The sequence below is a fragment of the Pan paniscus genome, chromosome 2 (genome assembly GCF_029289425.2).
Source record: "Pan paniscus chromosome 2, NHGRI_mPanPan1-v2.0_pri, whole genome shotgun sequence".
NCBI classification, from domain to species: domain Eukaryota; kingdom Metazoa; phylum Chordata; class Mammalia; order Primates; family Hominidae; genus Pan; species Pan paniscus.
In genome coordinates this window covers 18,984,423-19,000,308 of record NC_085926.1, presented here as the reverse complement: position 1 = coordinate 19,000,308, position 15,886 = coordinate 18,984,423, and positions in this window count along the sequence as shown.

Sequence of the window (15,886 nt, the reverse complement as noted above, 5' to 3'; positions counted from 1 at the left end):
TTCAAGTCCCCTTGAGGAAGAACCCTGCAATTCCACAGCAAGGGTATGTAGTAGCAGTTTCTCCAGTCTTTCCCTGAAGGGCCTTATGGCTAATTGCCAAATAACTCTGGAAAGTGGAACACTGAGATCTTTCAATGGCTATTAGTTACATAATCTCAGGCGACACAATAATCAGATGCCTCAAAAATGGCAACATGGCCCTTCTGATAGTATAGAAACTTGCAAAGGTGATAAATAGAGTCCTGGTACCAGTCTGTCTCAGAGAGGTTCTAATGTGTTCATAGATACACCCTGTGATTTTTTAAAAAAAATCTGTAAGTGCGTTATTGGGATGAATATACCAAATGGTAGGAAAAGGAAAACACCTGGGTCTGATTCACACACTAGTTTGGCTTATGTATTAGTCAGCTTTCTCCAGAGAAACAAAATCAATAGAACATATGTATATGTATATGTGTGTGTGTGTGTGTATGTATGTATATGTAAAACACAATTTATTATAAGAAATTGGCTCACATGATTCTAGAGGCTAGCAAGTTCATATCCACCATGGAGACTGGCAGGACCAAGGCCCAGCAGAGCCAGTGGTACGATTCTCATCTGAAGGCTGTCTGCCTGGAAACCCAGGAGAACCAATGGTGCAGATGAAGTTTAAAGGCAATCTACCTGAGAATTCTCTCTTGCTTAGTGAGTCCATTTTTTTTTGTTCTATTTGGGGTTTCAACTGATTGGGGGAGGCCTATCCACATTATAGAGGACAATCTGCAGTACCCAAAGTTCATTCATTTAAATGTTAGTTTCATCTCACAAAGTTGGCCCATAAAATTAATCATCACAACTTGATTACAATCGATGTGGGTTTAAATTGGAATGCTGCTTTACTACAGCCCCATTCAGGAGGAAGTTTTCCTAGAAAAAAAAATGGTGATGGAAAAACTTCCCAGTGAGCAGAAAGCATACTATTAAGTTACATCTGTACCTAAACATGGTCTGTAAATAGAAGTGGTCTTAGGTAAGAATATATATGGACCCCTGAGGAGAGACAAATGATTTGGTTGCTTTGTTAGCGGCTACAAGAAACAAGATTGGCCGTTTAGAAATAAAGAGGTCTGGAAAGCAAGATGTGAGTGGACCTATGGGAATGGGTGGTATCAATTTTACGCTATTCTAAGCTAAAAGTCTTGAAAATGTTGGTGTTCCCATATCATTTATCACTAGTTTACAGCAGAGCAGGCATTGAACACAAGATGAATAGGATAATTCTTTAGATGGCATTTAGTGCGCATAATAGCCATGTTGACAGAGGGGAAGGCAGAGAAGGGTCCTCAAATAGGGGTTTCCTTTTACCAAAGTTGAACCAGCCACTACTTCTGCTAAATGTCTTACCTGCTAGCATTACAGTCAGATGCTAAGCCCTCTACCGCTATATGGCACCATTCTCCAAGGAGAAAAACCAGCCAGATTTTGAAAGTTAATATATTATACCTCTTCTATCCCAGAAAGAACAGTAATTTGTTAATATTTAAATTAATGTGTATTTAGGGTATGGATTAGTCTTTTCTGCCCACAGTGGCTCAGCACCATCATCCAAGGTGGTTCTGACTTACCATGATGAGCTCTCCTTGGACCAAGTGGCCTGCACATGACCATGAGATTTTCATCACCCAGAAGCTGATGATCTGATAGAACAATGGAATGGCATCTTGTAGGCACAGCTAAGGTTCCAGAAGGGGAATGACATCTCTCACTATTGAAGCACTATTATTGAAAGCATGGCATATACTTTGAACCAAGTGCCATTGTGTGGAGCACTGTTCCAAACTACTAGAAAACGCAGATATAGAAAATAAGAAATAGAACTTAGAGTGACCCATTTTACCACCAATCCCCCATGATCCACTTGTACTGTGTGTATTTTCTATCTCCAAAATTTCAGCCTCTGAGGAACTAGAGGTCCTAGTTTTTTAGAATTGGGTTGGGTAGGGATTCTTCTATCAGAAGATGCAATAAGAGTCTAATAAACCTAAAGCTATAGCTGTCATCTGGTTATGAGGTCCCTCATGAGAGTGCAGAAACAGGAAAAGAACAAAATTACTATGCTGGCAGGGATTATTGTCCCTGATTGTCCTGAGGACAGAAAAAATTGTGCTACATAATGAAGGCAAAAAGAAGAATCTCTTGAGCTCAGGGGGTCCATTGGGATATCTCCTGGTGCTTTCTTGCCCAGGAGTAATTATGATCGGGCAACTACAGCAAGCATAACTTTACAAAAGAATATAACTAGAGGCTTAGACAACATAGGAATAAAGGCCTGAGTTACCCCATAATGCAAGCAACATGCTAGATAAAGGATCTGGAATGGGTGGTAGAGGAGAAAGATGGGAGACATTAATATTTAGATAAACTGAAGCAACAAGGATAGTAACTTGTTCTACTAAACCTACTGTGTAAAATTTTCCTTTTAAAAAAATTAAAACTAGACACCACCTTGAAGCATTAACTCAACACAGTGAACTTAAAGGGGGGCACAAGTGGATCTGAATGGTGCAAGGGTTTAAGTATAGCTGATATTGATGATGCTCTGTCAGTATCCCTCCGGCACTTATTCATGAGCACACCAACCCAATAACTTCCAGCTACAAACACTTGCAGCTCTTTATCTGGAGCCATTCATTCCACAGGCTAGAGATATCAGGTAGTAGCCCACCTCCTCAACAGCCTTCAACCAATGATTGACAGGAATTGGTGCATAAAATGCTCCTGGTACTTTGCTGGGGTTAGTAGTTAGGCATGTTGGGCTAACTCTGAGGCACATTTTACACTGTGTCCCTAAGCCTCAGTTGCCCACTGATGGTTATCTGCACAATAACACACCCTTTATTTGCTTTCTTCTCCTCCTTGACTCACTTCCCCATTTTCCTACAGGTGCTTTCTGGAATCATCTCCCAAATAAACTATTTGTACTAAATCATTGACCCAATGTCTGCTTTGGGGAAACCCAAATAAAAATATTTCTACCTCTGAATCAAACCTCTGACTTCGCGTTTCCTCTTTTGAAATGAGATAGAAACATTGAGGGAAAGAGAAAAATAGTAATGCAGAATAACTGAAAGAATGGAAGGGAAAATGGGGATGTTCTTCACTCCACGCACAGAGTGTTCTCCAGCGGTATTGTGGGTTCACGTGCTCAGAAAGGAGGAATATGAAAGAAGAGCTAGGCTCTGACCATTTCGCTCCATCAGACACTTACCCAACCCTCAAAATAACCCACAGAGAACACATCTGGTTGCCTGAAACTGTTACTACAATATAAGCTGTGTCAATTGGAGAAGGGGTCAGCTGCAAATAAACTGACTGCAGTCACTTGAATGCATAAGATTTGCTTTTATCAAATCATAAAACATGAGGCAGTGAATGCAGGTCTCTTCCAACTGCTTAGCAATAACGTCAAGAACCCAGACATTGTCTACTTTTGGGTTTCAGCATCTTTTGTACTTATGCTTGCCATCTTCTGTTTGTAATATAGCTGACACACCCTCATCTCACTTCTATTGCAGGCAGAAAGAAGGTCAAACAGGAAGGCATCGTAGTTATGCTGGGAAATCTAAACTTTCCCAGAAACCCTCAAGTATTTCTACTGGCTAGAACTGTCTCATGGTCATCTGTACATGCAATAGACTATTGTTAGCTGGGTACATTACCACCCTGAATAAACAAGAAGGGATTTAGGAATTAATAGTAGGTCAACAATTACTTTCTGCCACATAAAGTGAACACGAGTAAAACTCAAATTATTTCACATTAGGGTTTGTGCATCTCTCTAAGGTCATTTTGTAAAATTAATTCCTGAGGACTGGACCCTAGGGATGAGTGCGTGACTATTCCTGTGTTTTCATGCAATTAGAGGGCTACCTACATGGTGGATGTCTGTGTGTGCATGTGTGTGTGTGTGTGTGTATTTGGAGAGGCAGGTAGGTATTATCTAACAGTATGCCAATATGTGACTAATATAAAAATGAAATCAATTAAAAACCCACGATAACATAACAGAGAAGGAGCCAGAAACACAAAGGCAAGAAGGTATAGAGCTCATGCAACAATCCAAATAGGACAGTACTTTTTACCCAAATGCATAGCTGATTAGGCTTAATCACAGAAAGCAGAAGAGCTTTCAGGTGGGCCTTTGAGCATAATTTCTCTTCTGTAGTCTACGTATGAGGTTGAATGACTTTATAGAGTGAAAATTGAAGTCCTCAGTTTAACATCTTAAATCTCAACTTCAGAAAAACTGTCTTAGCCATCATGTTCTATTTGTGCACATATTGTGTTTGTGTGTGCATGTGTATGTGTATGCATGTATGCCCCCTCACATACATGGCATTTTTTTAAAGTCAGAATATTCTGGAGTCAATCCTCATACTAATTTTCAATTCCTAAGGGATTTAGAGAGAATTCTGAGAAACGATTCCCTTGTACTCACCTGCAAAATTCACTTGTTGAAAGTAAAGAAATCCCCAGGAAGATATAACACCATTACGCTTCTGTTCTTTTCTTACTTTCCAAAATATGTACAGAGTCTTTTGATCTCTCCAGACACACCAAAAACTGCCTATGGATAGAAAGATGATTCTTCCGAGATTCATAATTTTCCTTTTCTCTGAGTGTCTGTAGCTCTTACTATATGTACTGCACACACATGACAATGCAGAAAATATAAACATGGCTTCTTTTATTTAGAATTAAAAGTCTTCAGGAAATTCATTGGAATGGCAATAAGAAATGCACGCTCATACATTACTAATCTCTGCTGTAAAAAATGGAATTTACAGTAACATGATGTTTATGCCTTGTGCTTCTGAGATGCAGAGACATGCGCCTCTTTTTGCCAGGGACTTTAAAGCAGAACTATTCCATTTCATGCTGATGGCATTGCAGCATCAGAGTACCAGTGAAATTGTTCAGGGTCTTCCAAACAAATTTCTAGATTTCATTATCAAAAAAATTGTCTGCCCATTCGTACTGCCTGTCTTAGTCCAAACTGACAGCATGAACTGGAGTGACTCCAAATCTGTTTCTGTAGGGATATCTCACAGAACACAATGGCAGTTACAGAATATATTTCAGAATTCCATTACATTACCTCATTGTTTAAAAAAAATCATAAGGAGTTCTTATTATTTTATTTTGTTGTTTTGCAAGAGAACTTCTAGAAAATTTGCATTTAAAATTTCCTGCCAGGAAAGGTGGAGTATAGTTACACCAGGTTTTCTGGAATACCAGACATGAGGACAAAAATTATAGATTTCCAGGTGCATCACCTGGGCTAATTATAATCTCATAGGCTGACTCAAATTTGCATAGGAATAAGTATAGTTCACATACCCACTACTCCATCATGTATTCAAAGTTGCTACAGGTTTGATATAGATTAGTTGTTTTCAGCTAGATATTTCAGCTTAGTCTTGTTACAGATTTCCTTCAATCTACATCCTTTTTCCTAAGATCCCCTATAAAGTAAGACATTTTGTTATTTTGACCCACATGAAATTGTCATTTTTCTAAGTCAAAAGTGGTTGCATATAGATAATTTGATTTGGCTCATCCTAATATTTGGCCCTAACTAGAAAAATAACTTGAATTAACTATAACTGCCTCTCTTCCCTAAGAATTTACCCTAGAATCCTGACCTCTGAATGGTTCCAGATAACACACTCTTTATTTCATAATTCTCCTTGTAGGATACATAGTATTGCACAGGGATTTGGACAATTGTGGCTTAAATGGTGGTTCTTCCATTTCCATAGTCTTAGGTTACTTACTAATAATGGTTCCAATGCTATTGGTAGTGGTTGTCATGGGTTTTTATGAGGTTTGTAAGTACATTTTAAAATATTCTGGGGGGAGAGATAAGTATATATTTATCTTACAGATTAGGAAACTGAGGCAACTGTGATGAGAATGATTCCTATAGGTATCATTTAGGCAAGGACGATGTCAACCTCAAGTCCTTCTCATGCTCACCTCTGTTGCCTAACTCCAACAGGGCTGTGAGGTCTGTAACTGCTCAAAATCAATCACAGTGCTTCCGTCTACACAATTCAAATGATTTGTCCTCACTTCTCATCTCTAAATGTGAATAATAATTGTATCTACTTCATAGTATTGGTGTGAGGATTAAGATAGTCAATACATGTGAAATATTTAGAGTAGTGTTTGTATTGGAAAAATGCTATGTGTGCTGGATATTATTGTTAGATTTTTTTATTCAAAAGCCTCCTGCTCTGGGAAGGTGAAACCTGATGAAATAAAAAAAGCCTTACACTGGAATTTTATTACAGTGAGTTTTCATATGCATGAAAATAACAATATTAAAAATACAACTAAAGATAGATTATGAGTAGGTGTATAACATTCTGCCATAATAGTGATCTTATGCTTCACCATCCAGGGAGTTGATCCATATTCCTTTTTGTTTATGGTCTTATGTTGGGTAGAGGAATAGTTTTAGGAAGTCATAAAAAAGCCAAGGTTTTTATCATAGCACCTGGAAGCAAGCATACCGTGGAGGAACCATTCACCACCTTTGGTGCCAAAACACCTCAGTCCTTTCACTGCCATTACTCTGGTCTTGGACATCACTGAGCCAGCCATTGCCAATCCAGCATGTCTGTTTGATGGTGCAGTGTTTTAGGTATTGAGATCATCGATGAGTTCTCTGGCTGCATCTCACAACTAGTGCTTTTTACAAGGCCTGTAGGATTGGAGCTGTTGGTCTCTGGGCTCATTGCATCATGGCCACATATGAAATGCTCAAAAAGGACAGATGGGAGCAACTTTGGCAGCTTCTGGTTTACAGTGTATTACTAATAGACTGCTTCATCCAAAGACCAAAAACAGTACCTAAGTAAGACTGTGTTATCAGCCTGCTTATAGATAAGTCTTAGCTTGTAAGATAATCATATGTACTTTCCCAGCCATATAATAATTGCTGCTATTTTATATATCTATTGCCAAAAATACTTGATTCTCTAGTTACCAACAATTTGCTTCTGAGTTACTAAAAATGTCTAAATGTAAGTTGCGATTGATTAGGTGAGACTCTTTCTGTTGAGGCTCCAGGAAGCAGGATAGTCAAGTTGATGAGGGATGGATCATGGAATTGCAAGCCCAGGGTGGGAGTAAATGGCCTGGTTCATTTACATTCTGTACAGCTGTTGTAGAGATGCTATTTCCCAGTTTCTCATGGGAATAAGATGCCTAGTTGGGGAGGAGATGAAGTTTGTGAGCAAAACAAGTGAAAGAGTGGAGATTATATTTATGTTGTGATAGTGAAGTATTGCCTTAGATGGAAAGAACAGTGAGGGCAAAAACCAGTGGAATTTGATAGAATGAGGTGAGTAGAAAGGCTTAGTATGTGAGCTGAGGAAATTCAGGATCTGTATCTACAGAAGCTGGGAAAGTAGCATTCATAAGACCTTCATAAGACAAAGGATCAGTGCATTTTCTTTGTTGTAAATATAATAGTTCCTTAAAGAAATGAATTAGGTCAGATAACAAAAGCTTAAACTTGAAAGTTGCATAAGAAAAGTCCCATAGTAAGAAAATAGATTGGTATATCTTTAAAAAAATTTATTATACTTTTAGTTATGGGATACATGTGCAGAATGTGTGGGTTTGTTACATAGGTATACATGTCCCATGGTGGTATGCTGCACCTATCAATCCATCATCTACATTAGGTATCTGTCCTAATGCTCTCCCTCCCCTACCCCCACCCTCTGACAGGCCCCAGTGTGTGATGTTCCCTTCCCTGTGTCCATGTGTTCTCATTGTTCGACTCCCACTTATGAGCGAGAACACCCAGTGTTTGGTTTTCTGTTCCTGTGGTAGTTTGCTGAGAATGATGGTTTCCAGCTACATCCATGTCCCTGTAAAGGACATGAACTCATACTTTTTTATGGCTGCATAGTATTCCATGGTATATATGTGCCACATATTCTTTATCCAGTCTGTCATTGATGGGCATTTGGGTTGACTCCACGTCTTTGCTATTGTGAATAGTGCTGCAATATACATATGTGTGCATGTGTCTTTATAGTAGAATTATTTATAATCCCCAGAGTAATTTATAGATGCAGTGCTATCCCCATCAAGCTACCAGTGACTTTCTTCACAGAATTAGAAAAAACTACTTTAAATTTCATATGGAACAAAAAGGAGCCCGTATAGCCAAGACAATCCTAAGCAAAAAGAACAAACCTGGAGGCATCATGCTACCTGACTTCAAACTATGCTACAAGGCTACAGTCACCAAAACAGCATGGTAATGGTACCAAAACAGATATATAGACCAATGGAACAGAACAGAACAGAAACATGAGAAATAACGCCACACATCTACAATCATCTGATCTTTGACAAACCTGACAAAAACAAGTAATGAGGAAAGCATTCCCTATTTAATAAGTGGTGTTGGGAAAACTGGCTAGCCATATGAAGAAAACTGAAACTGGAGCCCTTTGTTACACCTTATACAAAAATTAACTCAAGATGGATTAAAGACTTAAACATAAAACCTAAAACCATAAAAACCCTAGAAGAAAACCTAGGCAATACCATTCAGGACACAGGAATGGGCAAAGACTTCATGACTAAAACATGAAAAGCAATGGCAACAAAAGCCAAAATTTGACAAATGGGGTCTAATTAAACTAAAGCGCTTCTGGTTCGGCAAAAGAAACTATCATCAGAGTGAACAGGCAACCTACAGAATGGGAGAAAATTTTTGCAATCTATCTATCTGACAAAGGGTGTACTTTTAATAAATGACATTTCCTCCAAATTTCTTTTCATGAGTTAAAACTGGAGGTTAAAAAATCAGTGAAAAAGAAAGGTAACAATGTCAAAATAACATAGTAAGAAACACATCCTCAGCTGAACAAACTGTAACGAATCGGCTTTCTTTTTTGATGTCAGGGGCAAAGTTCACCCAAGACTGGAATTCCTGTTGATGCCTAATAAAAGGTTGCAGAATTCTTAGGCCTGGAAAACTCAGTGTTGAACTGAAGCAGATTTCTTAGTTGCAGAGCTTCTCAGAGTCTTTACTAATTTCTAATAGAAGCCTATAAAACACATTTCCCAGATTTGATAATAGCAGACCCATCAGTAGGGACTAATGTTTTCCCAACACATTTTCAGAAATGTTATTCAAGAGGTCTCAGCAATTCTCCTTTATGAGCCTCAGGATATCTTAATAGGCCTCATTAGATTGTCGCTATTATTGTGTGTGAAACACTTTACACATATTATTTTTAATTCATAACTCTTATGTATGCAGGCATTATTAGTGCATGTTATAATTAAGGAAAGAAATTCGGAGAGGTTAATGGATCCATCCAAAGCCACACAGCTAGTAAATGAGCTGTGTTTTAAACACAGATCTGCCTCAATCTACTGCTTTTTTTTCTCCTGTATAAATACAATTTCTTTCTTCATAAATATTGTTGAATTCCATAGGTGCTCACTCTGTGTTTGCAGAAGAAGATGGTATTCTTCTATCTTTTAGAATTAATTACAGTAAAGAATACACTTTTGATAAATTCAATGCTTAATTTAAATAGCTATTGTAGAAGGCCGACTGTTAAAAAAAAAACCAACAAAGGAATGAAATCATTCCACATGAAGCAGGATATAACCAAATCGTGTTGCTGAGTAAGACTTGAAAATAATTTTCAAGGCCGCATTAATGCATCATCTACTGGCTTTCCCCTGGCTTCTGCTGTTACTTTGCCAGATTCAGATTTGATTTAATAAGCAACAGCTTAAGAATAACCATTTATGAGCTATCCTTGCAATGCTCAGAAACATGTTCAACTTGAAAGCATCTTGGAGACTTTGTTGAACCAGAAGGACCATATCCTGCGCATTTCTTATTTTGCCCTGAAATAAAACCTCTACTTTTCTTGTCCTTGCACTCTTACTTGTAAAACCTGGCCTATAAGCTTAAATATGTTTTCCTGCAGGAACAATCCTTGCTACTTTACCTTTGCTTCAACCACACTAAATGGTTGACAAAGCACAACTGCCAACTTTAATGGGCTTTGCCTCCCCAGCCACTCCTCTCTTTACGACAAGGGTCTTCATATTCCAAATGGATGGTTTCTAAAGAGAACCATTCTATCAGCTTACTTTTCTAACTCTAGTGCTATCAAGTTAAAAAAAAAATAGTCTCCTTTTCTTTTTTTCCAACTGCAGTGTGATTTTTTCCTTTTATTTTATGATTTCAGAATGCCTGATTATTATAAACTGTTCAAGTTTTCTATCTTACATCACACAAAGTCCTCTGACTTAAATTGTAACTCTTTATCTTGATTCTGTTTCCACCATAAGTGTGGAATTCTGAGGCTGTTAGATTATACTTTTTGAGGCCAGTTTCCTATTTCTAAGACCGTTCAGGGTCTAAGAGAACAGATTGAGAAATTCATCGAAGATTATGGGGTGTTCAATCAAAGTACCTCTTCTTTGAAGTTTCTTTCATATTTACTACAATGCCTTTTCTTTTTCTAATTTTGTTTTATTGTGGTAAGATAATCTTCTTAATAAAGTTTTAAGTGTATAATATATTATTGCTGACTGTAGGTTGAATGCAGTACAGCAGATATCTAGAGCTTATTTATTTTGCTTAATTAAAACTTCATACTCATTGATTAGTTACATGGAACAATATTCTGTGATAGGAGGTGGGAAAGGTTGGAGAAAAGGGAGATAGTGACCTGGGAATATAAGTAGAATGGCCAGATAAAATACAGAATGCACAGTTAACTTTGAAATTCAGATAACAATGAAATTTTTTCTTCTATAAGTATGTCCCATGCAATATTTGAAACATACTTATACTAAAAATTTCTTCATTATTTATGTAAACTTCAAAGTTAATTGTTGTCCTGTATTTGTATTTGCTAAATCTGCAGCCCTAGATATGGGAGAAGTCTTGGTACAGAGGGCAGAAGGTGGTCATGAGTGAGAAAAACTGCATGTGGAGCTGGGTACATCTGGAAGGAGTTGGAACAGGAAGACTCTAGAGGCCAGAATGACTATGGGGTGAGCATAAAAAGGGAGGAAAGAAAACCTGCTTCTTAGTTTCTACAGTTACACTTCATGAGAATATTTAAGAAATAAAATGAAAATAACAATCATTTTTATAAACAAATAGACAAAACATCAAATGTTAATGTTTTATCACATTCCCATATAAAACACCAAATGTGGGCTTTTATAAATTCTGAATTCAAACTAGTTAGTTTTATTTTTACAAATCATTTCTCATTTTATCTGAAATAGTAACATCAGAACTGTGTTTTGTAAAGTTTATTTTTTTAGTAAAATTGCATGTCTTTGGAAAATAGTTTATGTTCTAGGATTTGTTTCAAGATAATTTATAGGGTTTGCCCTGTATATTTATTCCCCACACCTGTATTCTAAGCACATAGCTGACACTTTTGCAGATAGACCTCTCAGATGAATCCTCAGTTTCCGCCTGGCTAGGAAAAGCCTAAAAAGATAAATGCTAAGATTGCTTATGAGGACTAGAGACAGAGGAAGTAAGTGACTATCAGAGCAACAGGGATGAAGAAGAAAAATATTTCCCAGGAAAGAAAAAGAGATGGAGGAGGAGAATGGTAGGGTGAGGACTGGCATATTTCCTTGTGGTAGTACTCTGCCTGCAGACTGGTGAGTGAATGATTTCCTTGAGATATGGCTTGGGGAGGCTTATCCCCAGGGTGGACATAGAGATCCCCAGCCTTCCAAAGTACATCAAACAGCTCAAGTAGAAATGGAGCACAGGTAGACCTGAAGGCAGCCTGAGCATTAGGCCTGCTGTGCCTCAGTAGTAACCATGACAGACTGATAGCTGATGACCCAGGGGCTTCCTCATTTCCAGATATTACCTAAGACCTGGGAACCTTTGCATAACACTGGGTGGAGGGGGTGGTCCACATACCTCTGATTAAGTTTCCCACCAGCACAGCAGATATCTAGAGCTTATTTAGATAAGGTGAGATGAATCAGAATTAAGTTGATTTGAGAAAAAGAAAGTGAAATTTCTTGCACACATGTGGCCTAAGATTTATGCCCATGCTTCATATTTGCTTAATTTGAATTCCACATTTACCAATTACTAGGAGGAAACCTTTTTTTTTCTGATAATTATGCCTAAGGTATCATGATATGAAATACTAATTTTATAAATTTTTTCTAAGATATTGTAGGTAATAGAGAAATTCCCAAATTGCTTGATTTTGATTCAGGTAGGCCAGACTGTAACTAATTGTGTTCTCTCTAAGATTTGAGAATAATTGAATCTGTTTTTGCTTTTTGCCAAGTCCTCGAGAGTAGTGCTCAATATAATAATATTTTCCTAGCATTACTTCAGCAGTCAAACAAGAATATAATCCAAAAAGTCCCCTGTATTCACAATGACAATGCTCTTATGATGAAACCACAGAAAGAAGTTGTAATTAATGCAAGGAATAATGTGAACAATCTATTAACATAATCTGAATGAAATCCTTGCACAGTTAAATGCAGACACTAAGTGCTCATATAATACTTTATTAATTAACAAAGTATTTATCCACAGGGAAATGAGGATAAGAGACCATACACTTTGTCAGACTACAGGAAAATGTATTAGTGCTTCATAAGAAATGCATACAATTCAAACAATAGCATGATTATCTTTTTAAAGCAATTACATTTAATCTCAGAAGAAAGAATAAATACATTAATTCTTCCATGTTCCCTGATAAGCCACCAAGATACATAAGCGATCATTTCTTTTCCTACAGCTCTGGAGGCTGGTGACAATTCAGTGTGTGCTGCTTAGACAACTTATATAGTGAAATACCACTTAGCACACAAAAACACATTATGAGATTAACTGACTTTTGGCTGAATAGAGTTCTCTTCCCTGGGAAGCTGTGGTTTGTACTTAACTTTGCACATTCCTTTCAGCTTTGGAGACTTGAATGATGAGAAGGTGGATGCTTTAGTCTGGTTAGTATTGTTAAAACAGAATACCGGAGGCTGAGTAATTTATGAATAAAATAGTTTTATTTAACTCATGGTTCTGCATGCTGGGAAGTTCAAGAGCATGGTGCTGATTTCTAGAGAGGCTTTCATGCTGCATCATAGCATGACAGAAGGTCAACAGGGGAGTGGATGTGAAGAAGAGGCCAAATAGGTAAAGGAAACTTGCTTTAAAACAACTTACTCTTGTGGGAACTAATCCATATCTGTGACAGCAAGAGCTCACTTTTCAAGAAGACCTTAACCTATTCATAGGGATACACCCCCGTGACTCAAACACCTCTGACTAGGCCCCACCTTCAATACTGCTACACTGGCAATAAAACTTCAATATGAATTTTGACAGGAACAAACCACATCCAAACCATAGCAGTGGATTGCCTATAATAATGGTGTTTGGTGTTGAATTCCAAGTCTGTTTTTTCTTGTTGTTGTTGTTTTTTATCTTGATGTGCTGGGCTAAACCAAGTACCATCACCAAAAATGTCTTCCACCTTTAAAGCTCCAAATGGAAGTCAAAGTAGTTAGCACCATGATTTCTTTCTTTTGGCCTCACTCAGCGATTCTTGACCTTCCAGACCTGGGAGCTGATAAGCAGAAGGTCCACCCTGCATCATATTAGCAGATTGTGACATTATATGATGATCTACTTACAGGCCTTGTGGCCAACAACTAATAAGACAGAGTTTTGGCCAACATGGCTCTTATTTATCACCTCCTAAGCCATAACCTGATTATCATAGCTCCAGTTTCCAGCCCTATACCAGTCTCTTGTCAATCAGTATCAGAAGGCCTGCTCTAACTTCTCTTATGGTTGCTTCATAGCTGTCTCCAATCGCTACTGGCTTCTCAGAAATATCCCTTTCCAGTTTAACCCAGGGACCGAGACCCAGAGTACTACGTGCCCTCAGATGTCATAACTCCTCACTGGGTTTGCAGCAGATAGATGAGAGCTGGTGTAAGACTACAATGGTAAAAAATAGATCCTGAATAAGACGTTCAATAGGATAAGGCATAGAATCAAGAGACCTAAGTCCTCTATGTCATATGATATGACATTGAGAAAATAATTCAACCTTTAAGGCTTCTGTTTATGAGATCCATAAAATGGCTATATTAATTATTTTTCTGTTGCCTCCCAGGGACTGTTGTGATGAAGAATTATTACTATATATGTGAAAGGGTTTTGTCTTTTTTTGAAAAATACAGAATGTTAAACAAATGCATTGCATCATTGCATTAAGTCAACCCTTCATAATGTTCTTCCTAAAGCATGTCCATCAACCATCGCAATGCATCATGGAAAAAAATGCTATAAATGTTACATGATCGAATACATTTGGCAAAAACTGCCTATGGTATCTTCTTCTAAAAGATGGATGATGCTTGTTGGCATAATGAAGATTCTGAAAATTCCTATCAAAAAGACATTTGTTAAATTTTGGTTAACTCAATGTTTTCCTTACTTCTTTGACCATTGAACTTTTTTAAAAAACGGCATTAACCATGAGAGGAAAAGACATAAAAATATAAAACAACAAATATTTCATGGAACCAGTTTTCTATAAAGCATAATTTAAGAAGCTGGGTAGAAAACTATTTCAAATGTGACCCTGAAATGAAATGTGAAGACATCATAGTTGTTAAAAGAAAAGTTGCTTATTTTTATATATGTATTCTTAGGCTAAAGCTTGAATCGTGTCAATATGAAATAAAAAGGCACCCTATGTTGTTTTCCACCAAGTTTTATAGGCTTTCCATTCATCGATTTAAATATTATGATCATGATATTTATACTGATGTTTCTAGGTAAAGGGCAAGGAGACCGTCAGAAATTCTCACATTCCTTGTTGTTGCTACAACTTCCTCCCCAACCACCCCAGTGAAAAGCAAACATCAGAAAGGAGGAGCTATGGGGAAAAGTGAATAAATCCTTTCAACCAGCCCTATATGTCAGGACACGACTAAATAACTATACCTGAAATAATGCTCAGTTCTTATCAGCTACTTTGTCCTCTTATCCAAGTAAAATTATAAGATCAGTATCATTTTCAAAATCTGGTAACCAGAGGACAGCAATGGGCCAGGTTTTGAGTTTGGTTTCTGTGCAACTTATAACTTCATCTTACTTCTCTGACTCCATTTTCCTTACTCATTTTTCTCGTTGTGTCTTCTTTTGCTTTTCTTTAGCAACTCTATTTGTTTGTTTGTTTGTTTGTTTGTTTTTTAGATATCATTGATTGTAAGGTATACCATGGATTTAGTAATAGCTTGGGCAGAAAGAAAGTAGATATAGTGATTTTTTACAGATCAATTCTGTAAATCATATGATTTTATAAATTTATTTGAATGAAATGGGATCTAATTAAACTAAAGAGCTTCTGCACAGCAAAAGAAACTACCATCAGAGTGAACAGGCAACCTACAAAATGGGAGAAAATTTTCGCAACCTACTCATCTGACAAAGGGCTAATATCCAGAATCTACAATGAACTCAAACAAATTTACAAGAAAAAAACAAACAACCCCATCAAAAAGTGGGCAAAGGACATGAACAGACACTTCTCAAAAGAAGACATTTATGCAGCCAAAAAACACATGAAAAAAGGCTCACCATCACTGGCCATCAGAGAAATGCAAATCAAAACCACAATGAGATATCATCTCACACCATTTAGAACGGCAATCATTAAAAAGTCAGGAAACAACAGGTGCTGGAGAGGATGTGGAGAAACAGGAACACTTTTACACTGTTGGTGGGACTGTAAACTAGTTCAACCATTGTGGAAGTCAGTGT